This window comes from Gymnodraco acuticeps, unplaced genomic scaffold, assembly GCF_902827175.1.
Source record: "Gymnodraco acuticeps unplaced genomic scaffold, fGymAcu1.1, whole genome shotgun sequence".
Lineage (NCBI taxonomy): Eukaryota > Metazoa > Chordata > Actinopteri > Perciformes > Bathydraconidae > Gymnodraco > Gymnodraco acuticeps.
Window position 1 is genome coordinate 118,888 of NW_022991002.1, and position 19,679 is coordinate 138,566.

Here is a 19,679-nt window from a genome sequence, read left to right on the forward strand (position 1 = left end):
TCAATCAGAGTAGGATTTGCCTCCTCTTTGCCTCCCTCGTGGCTCCAGCAGGACTCTAATGTCTTTGTCAGTCTTAGCCTGTCTGACGCTGAAGCTGACGCTCCAGGAAAGTGCTACCTAAAATGGACACATGATTGCTGAGTTCTCACAGCTGTGGGGCCAAGCCCCTTTAATTAGCTAACTCTCTGCAGCTGGTGGCCCTCAAAAGGAAATCTAGACTGACTCCCTCCTGAGTTGTTATTGTCTTTTCAGTGGCCCAATGGTTTTACAATTACATTAAACCCTAAGTTATAAAGTTATGAGTTTAACCCTTAATACAGTTACACCTACTCAATAAAGCTCTTAGTATTCTACAAATGTTTAAATCAAAGTTAACCCTAGCAGTCAGTTAGTTCAGTTTTAAGGTTTCAGTCAAATTACTTTTCCCAAGTTTCTGCCTGACAGATACTGTAGCAGTTTTGAGATTTAAAATCACAATTTCAGTCAGATCAACTACAGAGCATTGATACAGAGTACACACACACACTGAAACAGAGAAGTCTAAAGACAGAACGTTACTCACACAATTCTAGAAGTCTCCAGTTGCTTTCCTGTCAAAATCGAGTTGCACACTGGTATCCAGGACCACAGCCACGACTCAAGATCCAGGGCTCGCGATGCAGGACACAGGAGCGCAGGATCATCCATGACTCCGGATCCCGGCTAATATAGACACCAAGATCACAGTTTGGGAGTGATCATCTTCCGGTTATAATCAAGTTTGATAGAAGTCGTGTGGTTGAGCTAGAATGTATCATGAGATGGACTTTTGCTAAAGCAAATTGGGAGATGTTTGCCAAAGTGTGTGATAATGAATTTGATCAGATTGATATGGCAGGAAGTATTGATGAAATAAATGAGCAAGTTACTTCAAATATAATTAAAAGCTTTAATCAAACTATTGGGAATCAAACTGGTAAACTTAGTAAATGTGTTAAGATGGTACCGTGGTGGAACAAAGAATGTAATGATGCAATCCGAAACAAAATCAGGCTGTTTGGAAAGTTAAGAAAGACACAGACTCATTACACAATTTATTAGAATATAAACAGGCACAGGCTCAGGGAAGGAACATTGTTAAAAGAGCAAAAAGGGAGTGTTGGAGATGATTCTGTTCGAGCATTGGGAGAACTACGCCATGAGATAAAGTATGGGGAATGATTAAGAAGAGGATGGGAATCAGACCTGCAGTGTTAGAGAACGGAGGGAAGTTGCCACCGGTGCTATGGATGGAGAAGGCAGAAATTCTAGCTAAGAATTGTGTCAAAGTTCATTCTTCTGAAAATGTAAGATCAGGAGACAGGAAGTGTTAGATGAACATCCTAATGTACATGAGGAAAGACATGTGTCGCAGAGTGTTGTAAATGTTCCTCTTTCTATTCAAGAGTTGAGAAGAGCACTAAGTAAGTGTAAAATGAATGCTCCTGGGAAAGATAATGTATGTTACATAATGTTGAGCAAATGAAGTGATTTTGCATTATGAAAGCTGCTGGAGATGTACAATAAGATCTGGGAGAAAGGGAAGCTGCCAATAGTATGGAAAGAGTCTGTCATTATTCCTATTAGGACACCTGGGAAAGATCCAACCAGTGCAGGCAGTTATAGGCCAACCAGTGCAGGCAGTTATAGACCAACCAGTGCAGGCAGTTATAGACCAACCAGTGCAGGCAGTTATAGACCAACCAGTGCAGGCAGTTATAGGCCAACCAGTGCAGGCAGTTATAGACCAACCAGTGCAGGCAGTTATAGGCCAACCAGTGCAGGCAGTTATAGACCAACCAGTGCAGGCAGTTATAGACCAACCAGTGCAGGCAGTTATAGACCAACCAGTGCAGGCAGTTATAGACCAACCAGTGCAGGCAGTTATAGACCAACCAGTGCAGGCAGTTATAGACCAACCAGTGCAGGCAGTTATAGACCAACCAGTGCAGGCAGTTATAGGCCAACCAGTGCAGGCAGTTATAGACCAACCAGTGCAGGCAGTTATAGACCAACCAGTGCAGGCAGTTATAGGCCAACCAGTGCAGGCAGTTATAGACCAACCAGTGCAGGCAGTTATAGACCAACCAGTGCAGGCAGTTATAGAACAACCAGTGCAGGCAGTTATAGACCAACCAGTCCATACAGTTATAGACCAACCAGTGCAGGCAGTTATAGACCAACCAGTGCAGAAAATTATAGACCAACCAGTCCAGACAGTTATAGACCAACCAGTGCAGGCAGTTATAGACCAACCAGTGCAGTCAGTTATAGACCAACCAGTCCAGACAGTTATAGACCAACCAGTGCAGGCAGTTATAGACCAACCAGTGCAGGCAGTTATAGACCAACCAGTCCAGACAGTTATAGGCCAACCAGTGCAGGCAGTTATAGACCAACCAGTGAAGGCAGTTATAGACCAACCAGTGCAGGCAGTTATAGTCCAACCAGTGCAGGCAGTTATAGACCAACCAGTCCAGGCAGTTATAGACCAACCAGTGCAGGCAGTTATAGACAACCAGTCCAGGTAGTTATAGACCAACCAGTGCAGGCAGTTATAGGCCAACCAGTGCAGGCAGTTATAGGCCAACCAGTGCAGGCAGTTATAGACCAACCAGTGCAGGCAGTTATAGACCAACCAGTGCAGGCAGTTATAGACCAACCAGTGCAGGCAGTTATAGGCCAACCAGTGCAGGCAGTTATAGACCAACCAGTGCAGGCAGTTATAGACCAACCAGTGCAGGCAGTTATAGACCAACCAGTGCAGGCAGTTATAGGCCAACCAGTGCAGGCAGTTATAGGCCAACCAGTGCAGGCAGTTATAGACCAACCAGTGCAGGCAGTTATAGACCAACCAGTGCAGGCAGTTATAGACCAACCAGTGCAGGCAGTTATAGGCCAACCAGTGCAGGCAGTTATAGACCAACCAGTGCAGGCAGTTATAGACCAACCAGTGCAGGCAGTTATAGGCCAACCAGTGCAGGCAGTTATAGACCAACCAGTGCAGGCAGTTATAGACCAACCAGTGCAGGCAGTTATAGAACAACCAGTGCAGGCAGTTATAGACCAACCAGTCCATACAGTTATAGACCAACCAGTGCAGGCAGTTATAGACCAACCAGTGCAGAAAATTATAGACCAACCAGTCCAGACAGTTATAGACCAACCAGTGCAGGCAGTTATAGACCAACCAGTGCAGGCAGTTATAGACCAACCAGTGCAGGCAGTTATAGACCAACCAGTCCAGACAGTTATAGACCAACCAGTGCAGGCAGTTATAAACCAACCAGTGCAGGCAGTTATAGACCAACCAGAGCAGGCAGTTATAGACCAACCAGTGCAGGCAGTTATAGACCAACCAGTGCAGGCAGTTATAGACCAACCAGTCCAGACAGTTATAGACCAACCAGTGCAGGCAGTTATAGACCAACCAGTGCAGGCAGTTATAGACCAACCAGTGCAGGCAGTTATAGTCCAACCAGTGCAGGCAGTTATAGACCAACCAGTCCAGGCAGTTATAGACCAACCAGTGCAGGCAGTTATAGACAACCAGTCCAGGTAGTTCTAGACCAACCAGTGCATGCAGTTATAGACCAACCAGTGCAGGCAGTTATAGACCAACCAGTGCAGGCAGTTATAGACCAACCAGTGCAGGCAGTTATAGACCAACCAGTGCAGTCAGTTATAGACCAACCAGTAAAGGCAGTTATAGACCAACCAGTGCAGGCAGTTATAGGCCAACCAGTGCAGGCAGTTATAGACCAACCAGAGCAGGCAGTTATAGACCAACCAGTGCAGGCAGTTATAGACCAACCAGTGCAGGCAGTTATAGACCAACCAGTCTAGGCAGTTATAGACCAACCAGTCCAGGCAGTTATAAACCAACCAGTCCAGGCAGTTATAGACCAACCAGTCCAGGCAGTTATAGACCAACCAGTGCAGGCAGTTATAGACCAACCAGTGCATGCAGTTATAGACCAACCAGTGCAGGCAGTTATAGACCAACCAGTGCAGGCAGTTATAGGCCAACCAGTCCAGACAGTTATAGACCAACCAGTCCAGGCAGTTATAAACCAACCAGTCCAGGCAGTTATAGACCAACCAGTTCAGGCAGTTATAGACCAACCAGTGCAGGCAGTTATAGACCAACCAGTGCATGCAGTTATAGACCAACCAGTGCAGGCAGTTATAGACCAACCAGTGCAGGCAGTTATAGACCAACCAGTGCAGGCAGTTATAGGCCAACCAGTCCAGGCCGTTATAGTCCAACCAGTGCATGCAGTTATAGACCAACCAGTGCAGGCAGTTATAGGCCAACCAGTCCAGGCAGTTATAGACCAACCAGTCCAGGCAGTTATAAACCAACCAGTCCAGGCAGTTATAGACCAACCAGTGCAGGCAGTTATAGACCAACCAGTGCATGCAGTTATAGACCAACCAGTGCAGGCAGTTATAGACCAACCAGTGCAGGCAGTTATAGGCCAACCAGTCCAGGCCGTTATAGTCCAACCAGTGCAGGCAGTTATAGACCAACCAGTGCAGGTAGTTATAGACCAACCAGTGCAGGCAGTTATAGGAAGTTATAGTCCAACCAGTGCAGGCAGTTATAGGCAGTTATAGACCAACCAGTCCAGGCAGTTATAGACCAACCAATGCAGGCAGTTATAGACCAACTAGTCCAGGCAGTTATAGGCCAACCAGTGCAGGCAGTTATAGTCCAACCAGTCCAGAAAGTTATAGACCAACCAGAGCAGGCAGTTATAGACAGTTATAGACCAACCAGTGCCGGCAGTTATAGACCAACTAGTCCAGGCAGTTATAGGCATTTATAGACCAACCAGTCCAGGCAGTTATAGACCAACCAGTCCAGACAGTTATAGGCCAACCAGTCCAGACAGTTATAGACCAACCAGTCCAGACAGTTATAGACCAACCAGTGCAGGCAGTTACAGACCATCCAGTGCAGGCAGTTATAGACCAACCAGTGCAGACAGTTATAGACCAACCAGTGCAGGCAGTTATAGGCCAACCAGTCCAGGCAGTTATAGACCAACCAGTGCAGGCAGCTATAGACCAACCAGTGCAGGCAGTTATAGACCAACCAGTGCAGGCAGTTATAGACCAACCTGTGCAGGCCGTTATAGACCAACCAGTGCTGGCAGTTATAAACCAACCAGTAGAGGCAGTTATAAGCCAACCAGTGCAGACAGTCATAGACCAACCAGTGCAGGCAGTTATAGACCAACCAGTCCAGGCAGTTATAGACCAACCAGTGCAGGCAGTTATAGACCAACCAGTCCAGACAGTTATAGACCAACCAGTCCAGGCAGTTATAGCCAGTTATAGACCAACCAGTGCAGGCAGTTATAAGCCAACCAGTGCAGACAGTCATAGACCAACCAGTGCAGGCAGTTATAGACCAACCAGTCCAGGCAGTTATAGACCAACCAGTGCAGGCAGTTATAGACCAACCAGTCCAGACAGTTATAGACCAACCAGTCCAGGCAGTTATAGCCAGTTATAGACCAAACAGTGCAGGCAGTTATAGACCAACCTGTCCAGGCAGTTATAGACCAACCAGTGCAGGGAGTTATAGGAAGTTATAGACCAACCAGTGCAGGCAGTTATAGACCAACCAGTCCTGGCAGTTATAGACCAACCAGTGCAGGCAGTTATAGGAAGTTATAGACCAACCAGTCCTGGCAGTTATAGACAACCAGTCCAGACAGTTATAGACCAACCAGTCCAGGCAGTTATAGGAAGTTATAGACCAACCAGTGCAGGCAGTTATAGACCAACCAGTCCTGGCAGTTATAGACCAACCAGTGCAGGCAGTTATAGACAAACCAGTGCAGGCAGTTATAGGCCAACCAGTCCAGGCAGTTATAGGCAGTTATAGACCAACCAGTGCAGGCAGTTATAGACCAACCAGTGCAGTTACTTATAGACCAACCAGTCCAGACAGTTATAGGCCAACCAGTCCAGGCAGTTATAGACCAACCAGTCCAGACAGTTATAGACCAACCAGTGCAGACAGTTATAGACCAACCAGTCCAGACAGTTATAGACCAACCATTCCAGAAAGTTATAGACCAACCAGTGCAGGCAGTTATAGACAACCAGTGCAGGAAGTTATAGACCAACCAGTGCAGGCAGTTATAGACAACCAGTGCAGGAAGTTATAGACCAACCAGTGCAGGCAGTTATAGACCAACCAGTGCAGGCAGTTATAGACCAACCAGTGCAGGTAGTTATAGACCAACCAGTGCAGGCCGTTATAGACCAACCAGTGCAGGCAGTTATAGGCCAACCAGTGCAGGCAGTTATAGACCAACCAGTGCAGGCAGTTATAGGCCAACCAGTCCAGGCCGTTATAGTCCAACCAGTGCAGGCAGTTATAGACCAACCAGTGCAGGTAGTTATAGACCAACCAGTAGAGGCAGTTATAAGCCAACCAGTGCAGACAGTCATAGCCCAACCAGTCCAGGAAGTTATAGACCAACCAGTCCAGACAGTTATAGACCAACCAGTGCAGTTAATTATAGACCAACCAGTGCAGGCAGTTATAGACCAACCAGTGCAGGCAGTTATAGACCAACCATTCCAGAAAGTTATAGACCAACCAGTGCAGGCAGTTATAGACAACCAGTGCAGGAAGTTATAGACCAACCAGTGCAGGCAGTTATAGACAACCAGTGCAGGAAGTTATAGACCAACCAGTGCAGGCAGTTATAGACCAACCAGTGCAGGCAGTTATAGTCCAACCAGTGCAGACAGTTATAGTCCAACCAGTGCAGGCAGTTATAGACCAACCAGTCCAGGCAGTTATAGACAAACCAGTGCAGGCAGTTATACACCAACCAGTGCAGGCAGTTATAGACCAACCAGTCCAGGCAGTTATAGACCAACCAGTGCAGGCAGTTATAGACCAACCAGTCCAGGCAGTTATAAACCAACCAGTCCAGGCAGTTATAGACCAACCAGTCCAGGCAGTTATAGACCAACCAGTGCAGGCAGTTATAGGCCAACCAGTCCAGGCCGTTATAGTCCAACCAGTGCAGGCAGTTATAGACCAAACAGTGCAGGTAGTTATAGACCAACCAGTGCAGGCAGTTATAGGCAGTTATAGACCAACCAGTGCAGGCAGTTATAGACCAACCAGTGCAGTTACTTATAGACCAACCAGTCCAGACAGTTATAGACCAACCAGTCCAGGCAGTTATAGACCAACCAGTCCAGACAGTTATAGACCAACCAGTGCAGGCAGTTATAGACCAACCAGTCCAGACAGTTATAGACCAACCATTCCAGAAAGTTATAGACCAACCAGTGCAGGCAGTTATAGACAACCAGTGCAGGAAGTTATAGACCAACCAGTGCAGGCAGTTATAGACCAACCAGTGCAGGCAGTTATAGACCAACCAGTGCAGGTAGTTATAGACCAACCAGTGCAGGCAGTTATAGACAACCAGTGCAGGCAGTTATAGACCAACCAGTGCAGGCAGTTATAGACCAACCAGTGCAGGCAGTTATAGACCAACCAGTGCAGGCAGTTATAGGCCAACCAGTCCAGGCCGTTATAGTCCAACCAGTGCAGGCAGTTATAGACCAACCAGTGCAGGCAGTTATAGACCAACCAGTGCAGGCAGTTATAGACCAACCAGTGCAGGCAGTTATAGACCAACCAGTGCAGGCAGTTATAGGCCAACCAGTCCAGGCCGTTATAGTCCAACCAGTGCAGGCAGTTATAGACCAACCAGTGCAGGTAGTTATAGACCAACCAGTAGAGGCAGTTATAAGCCAACCAGTGCAGACAGTCATAGACCAACCAGTCCAGGCAGTTATAGACCAACCAGTCCAGACAGTTATAGACCAACCAGTGCAGTTAATTATAGACCAACCAGTGCAGGCAGTTATAGACCAACCAGTGCAGGGAGTTATAGACCAACCAGTGCAGGCAGTTATAGACCAACCAGTCCAGACAGTTATAGACCAACAATTCCAGAAAGTTATAGACCAACCAGTGCAGGCAGTTATAGACAACCAGTGCAGGAAGTTATAGACCAACCAGTGCAGGCAGTTATAGACAACCAGTGCAGGAAGTTATAGACCAACCAGTGCAGGCAGTTATAGACCAACCAGTGCAGGCAGTTATAGACCAACCAGTCCAGGCAGTTATAGACCAACCAGTGCAGGCAGTTATACACCAACCAGTGCAGGCAGTTATAGACCAACCAGTCCAGGCAGTTATAGACCAACCAGTGCAGGCAGTTATAGACCAACCAGTCCAGGCAGTTATAAACCAACCAGTCCAGGCAGTTATAGACCAACCAGTCCAGGCAGTTATAGACCAACCAGTGCAGGCAGTTATAGACCAACCAGTGCAGGCAGTTATAGACCAACCAGTGCAGGCAGTTATAGGCCAACCAGTCCAGGCCGTTATAGTCCAACCAGTGCAGGCAGTTCTAGGCCAACCAGTGCAGGTAGTTATAGACCAACCAGTGCAGGCAGTTGTAGGCAGTTATAGACCAACCAGTGCAGGCAGTTATAGTCCAACCAGTGCAAGCAGTTATAGGCAGTTATAGACCAACCAGTCCAGGCAGTTATAGGCCAACCAATGCAGGCAGTTATAGACCAACTAGTCCAGGCAGTTATAGGCCAACCAGTGCAGGCAGTTATAGTCCAACCAGTCCAGAAAGTTATAGACCAACCAGAGCAGGCAGTTATAGACAGTTATAGACCAACCAGTGCCGGCAGTTATAGCACAACCAGTGCAGGCAGTTATAGACCAACTAGTCCAGGAAGTTATAGGCATTTATAGACCAACTAGTCCAGGCAGTTATAGGCCAACCAGTGCAGGCAGTTATAGACCAACCAGTGCAGGCAGTTATAGACCAACCAGTGCAGGCAGTTATAGAACAACCAGTGCAGGCAGTTATAGACCAACCAGTCCATACAGTTATAGACCAAACAGTGCAGAAAATTATAGACCAACCAGTCCAGACAGTTATAGACCAACCAGTGCAGGCAGTTATAGACCAACCAGTGCAGGCAGTTATAGACCAAACAGTGCAGAAAATTATAGGCCAACCAGTCCAGACAGTTATAGACCAACCAGTGCAGGCAGTTATAGACCAACCAGTGCAGTCAGTTATAGACCAACCAGTCCAGACAGTTATAGACCAACCAGTGCAGGCAGTTATAGACCAACCAGTGCAAGCAGTTATAGACCAACCAGTCCAGACAGTTATAGACCAACCAGTGCAGGCAGTTATAGACTAACCAGTGCAGGCAGTTATAGACCAACCAGTGCAGGCAGTTATAGTCCAACCAGTGCAGGCAGTTATAGACCAACCAGTCCAGGCAGTTATAGACCAACCAGTGCAGGCAGTTATAGACAACCAGTCCAGGTAGTTATAGACCAACCAGTGCATGCAGTTATAGACCAACCAGTGCAGGCAGTTATAGACCAACCAGTGCAGGCAGTTATAGACCAACAAGTGCAGGCAGTTATAGACCAACCAGTGCAGTCAGTTATAGACCAACCAGTAAAGGCAGTTATAGACCAACCAGTGCAGGCAGTTATAGGCCAACCAGTGCAGGCAGTTATAGACCTACCAGAGCAGACAGTTATAGACCAACCAGTGCAGGCAGTTATAGACCAACCAGTGCAGGCAGTTATAGACCAACCAGTAAAGGCAGTTATAGACCAACCAGTGCAGGCAGTTATAGACCAACCAGTCCAGGCAGTTATAGACCAACCAGTCCAGGCAGTTATAGACCAACCAGTGCAGGCAGCTATAGACCAACCAGTGCAGGCAGTTATAGGCCAACCAGTGCAGGCAGTTATCGACCAACCTGTGCAGGCCGTTATAGACCAACCAGTGCTGGCAGTTATAGACCAACCAGTAGAGGCAGTTATAAGCCAACCAGTGCAGACAGTCATAGACCAACCAGTCCAGGCAGTTATAGGCAGTTATAGACCAACCAGTGCAGGCAGTTATAGACCAACCAGTGCAGGCAGTTATAGACCAACCAGTCCAGACAGTTATAGACCAACCATTCCAGAAAGTTATAGACCAACCAGTGCAGGAAGTTATAGACCAACCAGTGCAGGCAGTTATAGACCAACCAGTCCAGAAAGTTATAGACCAACCAGTGCAGACAGTTATAGACCAACCAGTGCAGGCAGTTATAGACCAACCAGTCCAGAAAGTTATAGACCAACCAGTGCAGACAGTTATAGACCAACCAGTGCAGGCAGTTATAGGCCAACCAGTGCAGGTAGTTATAGACCAACCAGTGCAGGCAGTTATAGACCAACCAGTGCAGGCAGTTATAGACCAACCAGTGCAGGCAGTTATAGACCAACAAGTGCAGGCAGTTATAGACCAACCAGTGCAGGCAGTTATAGACCAACCAGTGCAGGCAGTTATAGACCAACCAGTCCAGGCAGTTATAGACCAACCAGTGAAGGCAGTTATAGACCAACCAGTGCAGGCAGTTATAGACCAACCAGTGCAGGCAGTTATAGACCAACCAGTGCAGGCAGTTATAAACCAACCAGTCCAGGTAGTTATAGACAACCAGTGCAGGCAGTTATAGACCAACCAGTGCAGGCAGTTATAGACCAACCAGTCCAGAAAGTTATCGACCAACCAGTGCAGGCAGTTATAGGCAGTTATAGACCAACCAGTCCAGGAAGTTATAGGCCAACCAGTGCAGGCAGTTATAGACCAACCAGTCCAGGCAGTTATAGACCAACCAGTGCAGGCAGTTATAGACCAACCAGTGCAGGCCGTTATAGACCAACCAGTGCAGGTAGTTATAGATCAACCAGTGCAGTTACTTATAGACCAACCAGTCCAGACAGTTATAGACCAACCAGTCCAGGCAGTTATAGACCAACCAGTCCAGACAGTTATAGACCAACCAGTGCAGTTAGTTATAGACCAACCAGTGCAGGCAGTTATAGACCAACCAGTGCAGGCAGTTATAGACCAACCAGTGCAGGCAGTTATAGACCAACCAGTGCAGGTAGTTATAGACCAACCAGTGCAGGCAGTTATAGGCAGTTATAGACCAACCAGTGCAGGCAGTTATAGTCCAACCAGTGCAGGCAGTTATAGGAAGTTATAGACCAACCAGTCCAGGCAGTTATAGACCAACCAATGCAGGCAGTTATAGACCAACTAGTCCAGGCAGTTATAGGCCAACCAGTGAAGGCAGTTATAGTCCAACCAGTCCAGAAAGTTATAGACCAACCAGAGCAGGCAGTTATAGACAGTTATAGACCAACCAGTGCCGGCAGTTATAGCACAACCAGTGCAGGCAGTTATAGACCAACTAGTCCAGGAAGTTATAGGCATTTATAGACCAACTTGTCCAGGCAGTTATAGGCCAACCAGTGCAGGCAGTTATAGACCAACCAGTGCAGGCAGTTATAGACCAACCAGTGCAGGCAGTTATAGAACAACCAGTGCAGGCAGTTATAGACCAACCAGTCCATACAGTTATAGACCAAACAGTGCAGAAAATTATAGACCAACCAGTCCAGACAGTTATAGGCCAACCAGTGCAGGCAGTTATAGACCAACCAGTGCAGGCAGTTATAGACCAAACAGTGCAGAAAATTATAGACCAACCAGTCCAGACAGTTATAGACCAACCAGTGCAGGCAGTTATAGACCAACCAGTGCAGTCAGTTATAGACCAACCAGTCCAGACAGTTATAGACCAACCAGTGCAGGCAGTTATAGACCAACCAGTGCAGGCAGTTATAGACCAACCAGTCCAGACAGTTATAGACCAACCAGTGCAGGCAGTTATAGACTAACCAGTGCAGGCAGTTATAGACCAACCAGTGCAGGCAGTTATAGTCCAACCAGTGCAGGCAGTTATAGACCAACCAGTCCAGGCAGTTATAGACCAACCAGTGCAGGCAGTTATAGACAACCAGTCCAGGTAGTTATAGACCAACCAGTGCATGCAGTTATAGACCAACCAGTGCAGGCAGTTATAGACCAACCAGTGCAGGCAGTTATAGATCAACAAGTGCAGGCAGTTATAGACCAACCAGTGCAGTCAGTTATAGACCAACCAGTAAAGGCAGTTATAGACCAACCAGTGCAGGCAGTTATAGGCCAACCAGTGCAGGCAGTTATAGACCAACCAGAGCAGACAGTTATAGACCAACCAGTGCAGGCAGTTATAGACCAACCAGTGCAGGCAGTTATAGACCAACCAGTGCAGGCAGTTATAGACCAACCAGTGCAGGCAGTTATAGACCAACCAGTGCAGGCAGTTATAGACCAACCAGTCCAGGCAGTTATAGACCAACCAGTGCAGGCAGTTATACACCAACCAGTGCAGGCAGTTATAGACCAACCAGTCCAGGTAGTTATAGCCCAACCAGTGCAGGCAGTTATAGACCAACCAGTCCAGGCAGTTATAAACCAACCAGTCCAGGCAGTTATAGACCAACCAGTTTAGGCAGTTATAGACCAACCAGTGCAGGCAGTTATAGGCCAACCAGTGCAGGCAGTTATAGGCCAACCAGTCCAGGCCGTTATAGTCCAACCAGTGCAGGCAGTTATAGACCAACCAGTGCAGGTAGTTATAGACCAACCAGTGCAGGCAGTTATAGGAAGTTATAGTCCAACCAGTGCAGGCAGTTATAGGCAGTTATAGACCAACCAGTCCAGGCAGTTATAGACCAACCAATGCAGGCAGTTATAGACCAACTAGTCCAGGCAGTTATAGGCCAACCAGTGCAGGCAGTTATAGTCCAACCAGTCCAGAAAGTTATAGTCCAACCAGTGCAGGCAGTTATAGGCAGTTATAGACCAACCAGTCCAGGCAGTTATAGACCAACCAATGCAGGCAGTTATAGACCAACTAGTCCAGGCAGTTATAGGCCAACCAGTGCAGGCAGTTATAGTCCAACCAGTCCAGAAAGTTATAGACCAACCAGTCCAGACAGTTATAGACCAACCAGTGCAGGCAGTTACAGACCATCCAGTGCAGGCAGTTATAGACCAACCAGTGCAGGCAGTTATAGACCAACCGGTGCAGGCAGTTATAGGCCAACCAGTCCAGGCAGTTATAGACCAACCAGTGCAGGCAGCTATTGACCAACCGGTGCAGGCAGTTATAGACCAACCTGTGCAGGCCGTTATAGACAAACCAGTGCAGGCAGTTATAGGCCAACCAGTCCAGGCAGTTATAGGCAGTTATAGACCAACCAGTGCAGGCAGTTATAGACCAACCAGTGCAGTTACTTATAGACCAACCAGTCCAGACAGTTATAGGCCAACCAGTCCAGGCAGTTATAGACCAACCAGTCCAGCCAGTTATAGACCAACCAGTGCAGACAGTTATAGACCAACCAGTCCAGACAGTTATAGACCAACCATTCCAGAAAGTTATAGACCAACCAGTGCAGGCAGTTATAGACAACCAGTGCAGGAAGTTATAGACCAACCAGTGCAGGCAGTTATAGACAACCAGTGCAGGAAGTTATAGACCAACCAGTGCAGGCAGTTATAGACCAACCAGTGCAGGCAGTTATAGACCAACCAGTGAAGGTAGTTATAGACCAACCAGTGCAGGCAGTTATAGACCAACCAGTGCAGGCAGTTATAGCCCAACCAGTGCAGGCAGTTATAGACCAACCAGTGCAGGCAGTTATAGGCCAACCAGTCCAGGCCGTTATAGTCCAACCAGTGCAGGCAGTTATAGGCCAACCAGTGCAGGTAGTTATAGACCAACCAGTAGAGGCAGTTATAAGCCAACCAGTGCAGACAGTCATATACCAACCAGTCCAGGAAGTTATAGACCAACCAGTCCAGACAGTTATAGACCAACCAGTGCAGTTAATTATAGACCAACCAGTGCAGGCAGTTATAGACCAACCAGTGCAGGCAGTTATAGACCAACCATTCCAGAAAGTTATAGACCAACCAGTGCAGGCAGTTATAGACAACCAGTGCAGGAAGTTATAGACCAACCAGTGCAGGCAGTTATAGACAACCAGTGCAGGAAGTTATAGACCAACCAGTGCAGGCAGTTATAGACCAACCAGTGCAGGCAGTTATAGACCAACCAGTGCAGGCAGTTATAGTCCAACCAGTGCAGGCAGTTATAGACCAACCAGTCCAGGCAGTTATAGACAAACCAGTGCAGGCAGTTATACACCAACCAGTGCAGGCAGTTATAGACCAACCAGTCCAGGAAGTTATAGACCAACCAGTGCAGGCAGTTATAGACCAACCAGTCCAGGCAGTTATAAACCAACCAGTCCAGGCAGTTATAGACCAACCAATCCAGGCAGTTATAGACCAACCAGTGCAGGCAGTTATAGGCCAACCAGTCCAGGCCGTTATAGTCCAACCAGTGCAGGCAGTTATAGACCAAACAGTGCAGGTAGTTATAGACCAACCAGTGCAGGCAGTTATAGGCAGTTATAGACCAACCAGTGCAGGCAGTTATAGACCAACCAGTGCAGTTACTTATAGACCAACCAGTCCAGACAGTTATAGACCAACCAGTCCAGGCAGTTATAGACCAACCAGTCCAGACAGTTATAGACCAACCAGTGCAGGCAGTTATAGACCAACCATTCCAGAAAGTTATAGACCAACCAGTGCAGGCAGTTATAGACAACCAGTGCAGGAAGTTATAGACCAACCAGTGCAGGCAGTTATAGACAACCAGTGCAGGAAGTTATAGGCCAACCAGTGCAGGCAGTTATAGACAACCAGTGCAGGAAGTTATAGGCCAACCAGTGCAGGCAGTTATAGACCAACCAGTGCAGGCAGTTATAGACCAACCAGTGCAGGTAGTTATAGACCAACCAGTGCAGGCAGTTATAGACCAACCAATGCAGGCAGTTATAGACCAACCAGTGCAGGCAGTTATAGACAACCAGTGCAGGAAGTTATAGACCAACCAGTGCAGGCAGTTATAGACAACCAGTGCAGAAAGTTATAGACCAACCAGTGCAGGCAGTTATAGACAACCAGTGCAGGAAGTTATAGGCCAACCAGTGCAGGCAGTTATAGACCAACCAGTGCAGGCAGTTATAGACCAACCAGTGCAGGTAGTTATAGACCAACCAGTGCAGGCAGTTATAGACCAACCAGTGCAGGCAGTTATAGACCAACCAGTGCAGGCAGTTATAGAACAACCAGTGCAGGCAGTTATAGGCCAACCAGTCCAGGCCGTTATACTCCAACCAGTGCAGGCAGTTATAGACCAACCAGTGCAGGTAGTTATAGACCAACCAGTAGAGGCAGTTATAAGCCAACCAGTGCAGACAGTCATAGACCAACCAGTCCAGGCAGTTATAGACCAACCAGTCCAGACAGTTATAGACCAACCAGTGCAGTTAATTATAGACCAACCAGTGCAGGCAGTTATAGACCAACCAGTGCAGGCAGTTATAGACCAACCAGTGCAGGCAGTTATAGACCAACCAGTCCAGACAGTTATAGACCAACAATTCCAGAAAGTTATAGACCAACCAGTGCAGGCAGTTATAGACAACCAGTGCAGGAAGTTATAGACCAACCAGTGCAGGCAGTTATAGACAACCAGTGCAGGAAGTTATAGACCAACCAGTGCAGGCAGTTATAGACCAACCAGTGCAGGCAGTTATAGACCAACCAGTGCAGGCAGTTATAGTCCAACCAGTGCAGGCAGTTATAGACCAACCAGTCCAGGCAGTTATAGACCAACCAGTGCAGGCAGTTATACAACAACCAGTGCAGGCAGTTATAGACCAATCAGTCCAGGCAGTTATAGACCAACCAGTGCAGGCAGTTATAGACCAACCAGTCCAGGCAGTTATAAACCAACCAGTCCAGGCAGTTATAGTCCAACCAGTCCAGGCAGTTATAGACCAACCAGTGCAGGCAGTTATAGACCAACCAGTGCAGGCAGTTATAGACCAACCAGTGCAGGCAGTTATAGGCCAACCAGTCCAGGCCGTTATAGTCCAACCAGTGCAGGCAGTTATAGACCAACCAGTGCAGGCAGTTGTAGGCAGTTATAGACCAACCAGTGCAGGCAGTTATAGTCCAACCAGTGCAAGCAGTTATAGGCAGTTATAGACCAACCAGTCCAGGCAGTTATAGGCCAACCAATGCAGGCAGTTATAGACCAACTAGTCCAGGCAGTTATAGGCCAACCAGTGCAGGCAGTTATAGTCCAACCAGTCCAGAAAGTTATAGACCAACCAGAGCAGGCAGTTATAGACAGTTATAGACCAACCAGTGCCGGCAGTTATAGAACAACCAGTGCAGGCAGTTATAGACCAACTAGTCCAGGCAGTTATAGGCATTTATAGACCAACCAGTCCAGGCAGTTATAGACCAACCAGTCCAGACAGTTATAGGCCAACCAGTCCAGACAGTTATAGCCCAACCAGTCCAGATAGTTATAGACCAACCAGTGCAGGCAGTTACAGACCATCCAGTGCAGGCAGTTATAGACCAACCAGTGCAGGCAGTTATAGACCAACCAGTGCAGGCAGTTATAGACCAACCAGTCCAGGCAGTTATAGACCAACCAGTGCAGGCAGCTATAGACCAACCAGTGCAGGCAGTTATAGGCCAACCAGTGCAGGCAGTTATCGACCAACCTGTGCAGGCCGTTATAGACCAACCAGTGCTGGCAGTTATAGACCAACCAGTAGAGGCAGTTATAAGCCAACCAGTGCAGACAGTCATAGACCAACCAGTCCAGGCAGTTATAGGCAGTTATAGACCAACCAGTGCAGGCAGTTATAGACCAACCAGTCCAGGCAGTTATAGACCAACCAGTGCAGGCAGTTATAGACCAACCAGTCCAGACAGTTATAGACCAACCAGTCCAGGCAGTTATAGCCAGTTATAGCCCAACCAGTGCAGGCAGTTATAGGCCAACCAGTCCAGGCAGTTATAGGCCAACCAGTGCAGGCAGTTATAGACCAACCTGTCCAGGCAGTTATAGACCAACCAGTGCAGGCAGTTATAGACAACCAGTCCAGACAGTTATAGACCAACCAGTCCAGGCAGTTATAGGAAGTTATAGACCAACCAGTGCATGCAGTTATAGACCAACCAGTCCTGGCAGTTATAGACCAACCAGTGCAGGCAGTTATAGACAAACCAGTGCAGGCAGTTATAGGACAACCAGTCCAGGCAGTTATAGGCAGTTATAGACCAACCAGTGCAGGCAGTTATAGACCAACCAGTGCAGTTACTTATAGACCAACCAGTCCAGACAGTTATAGACCAACAAGTCCAGGCAGTTATAGACCAACCAGTCCAGACAGTTATAGACCAACCAGTGCAGTTAGTTATAGGCCAACCAGTGCAGGCAGTTATAGACCAACCAGTGCAGGCAGTTATAGACCAACCAGTGCAGGCAGTTATAGACCAACCAGTCCAGACAGTTATAGACCAACCATTCCAGAAAGTTATAGACCAACCAGTGCAGGCAGTTATAGACAACCGGTGCAGGAAGTTATAGACCAACCAGTGCAGGCAGTTATAGACCAACCAGTCCAGGAAGTTATAGACCAACCAGTGCAGACAGTTATAGACCAACCAGTGCAGGCAGTTATAGGTCAACCAGTGCAGGTAGTTATAGACCAACCAGTGCAGGCCGTTATAGACCAACCAGTGCAGGCAGTTATAGACCAACCAGTCCAGGCAGTTATAGACCAACCAGTGCAGGCAGTTATAGACCAACCAGTGCAGGCAGTTATAGACCAACCAGTGCAGGCAGTTATAGACCAACCAGTGCAGGCAGTTATAAACCAACCAGTCCAGGCAGTTATAGACAACCAGTGCAGGCAGTTATAGACCAACCAGTGCAGGCAGTTATAGACCAACCAGTGCAGGCAGTTATAGACCAACCAGTCCAGGCAGTTATAGGCCAACCAGTGCAGGCAGTTATAGACCAACCAGTGCAGGCCGTTATAGACCAACCAGTGCAGGCAGTTATAGACCAACCAGTCCAGGCAGTTATAGACCAACCAGTGCAGGCAGTTATAGGCCAACCAGTCCAGACAGTTATAGACCAACCAGTGCAGGCAGTTATAGGCAGTTATAGGCAGTTATAGACCAACCAGTCCAGGCAGTTATAGACCAACCAGTCCAGGCAGTTATAGACCAACCAGTGCAGGCAGTTATAGACCAACCAGTGCAGGCCGTTATAGACCAACCAGTGCAGGCAGTTATAGACCAACCAGTCCCGGCAGTTATAGACCAACCAGTGCAGGCAGTTATAGGCCAACCAGTCCAGACAGTTATAGACCAACCAGTGCAGGCAGTTATAGACCAACCAGTCCAGACAGTTATAGACCAACCAGTGCAGGCAGTTATAGGCAGTTATAGACCAACCAATCCAGGCAGTTATAGACCAACCAGTCCAGGCAGTTATAGACCAACCAGTTCAGACAGTTATAGACCAACCAGTGCAGGCAGTTATAGACCAACCAGTCCAGGCAGTTATAGACCAACCAGTGCAGGCAGTTATATACCGACCAGTCCAGGCAGTTATAGACCAACCAGTCCAGGCAGTTATAGACCAACCAGTGCAGGCAGTTATAGGCAGTTATAGACCAACCCGTGCAGGCAGTTATAGACCTATAGCTCTGACATCGCACTTGTGTAAAGTTATGGAAAGAATGATAACAGAAAGGCTGACGTACTATGTTGAAATGAGTCCTTATCGGAGTGGGTTTAGAAGAGGGCGGGGTACTTTAGATCCCCTGCTGTGCCTGGAGTCTGAAGTCAGGAAAGCCCAAGCGAATAAGGAGTGTGTTGTAGCTGTATTCTTTGATGTGGAAAAAGCTTACGATATGATGTGGAAGGAAGGATTTTTAATAAAACTGGACATTATGGGTCTGGGAGGTAACGTATATAATTGGATTATGTATTTTTTGTTTGGCCGTGCCATCAGAGTCCGAGTTGGCAATTCATATTCTTGAAGGCATGAAGTTGAGAATGGAACCCCGCAGGGGAGTGTCATCAGTCCTCTTTTGGTCTCTATCATGATAAATGATATATACAGACAAGTAGGATCTGATATTGGTAAGTCACTTTTTGCAAATGATGGAGCTATTTGGAAAAGGGGCAGAAATGTAAATTATATTGAAGTTAAGATTCAGGAAGCCATTACGGAAATTAAAAGCTGGTCTCGGACGGGGGGGTTTAGCTTGTCGGTGGAAATACTGAAACTTTATTTGTAACGAGGAAAAGGATAGGTGAGGAGGTTAGGTTAAAACTTTATGGACAAGAATTAAAGAAAGTGAAGACATTTAAGTTTCTGGGAATATGGTTGGACGAGAGAGTCACATGGAGTACTCACATTGATAAAGTAGTAGATAAATGTAAAAAGGTTTTAAATGAGGTGCTTGGCAGGCACTGAGGAACGTACACACAGCCTTAATTAGATCAGTCATAGAATACGGACTAATAGTGTATGGTTCAGCTGCATACTCTTCTCTGCACAAATTAGATCAGTCCAGGCACAAGCACTAAGGATATGCTGTGGGGGGGGCAGATCTACACCAGGGTCGGCACTTCAGGTAGAGGTCGGAGAAATACCCATTTCTTTGAGGAGAAAACAGTTAACTGTTCATTACTGGGCAAATCTTCAGGGCCATAAAG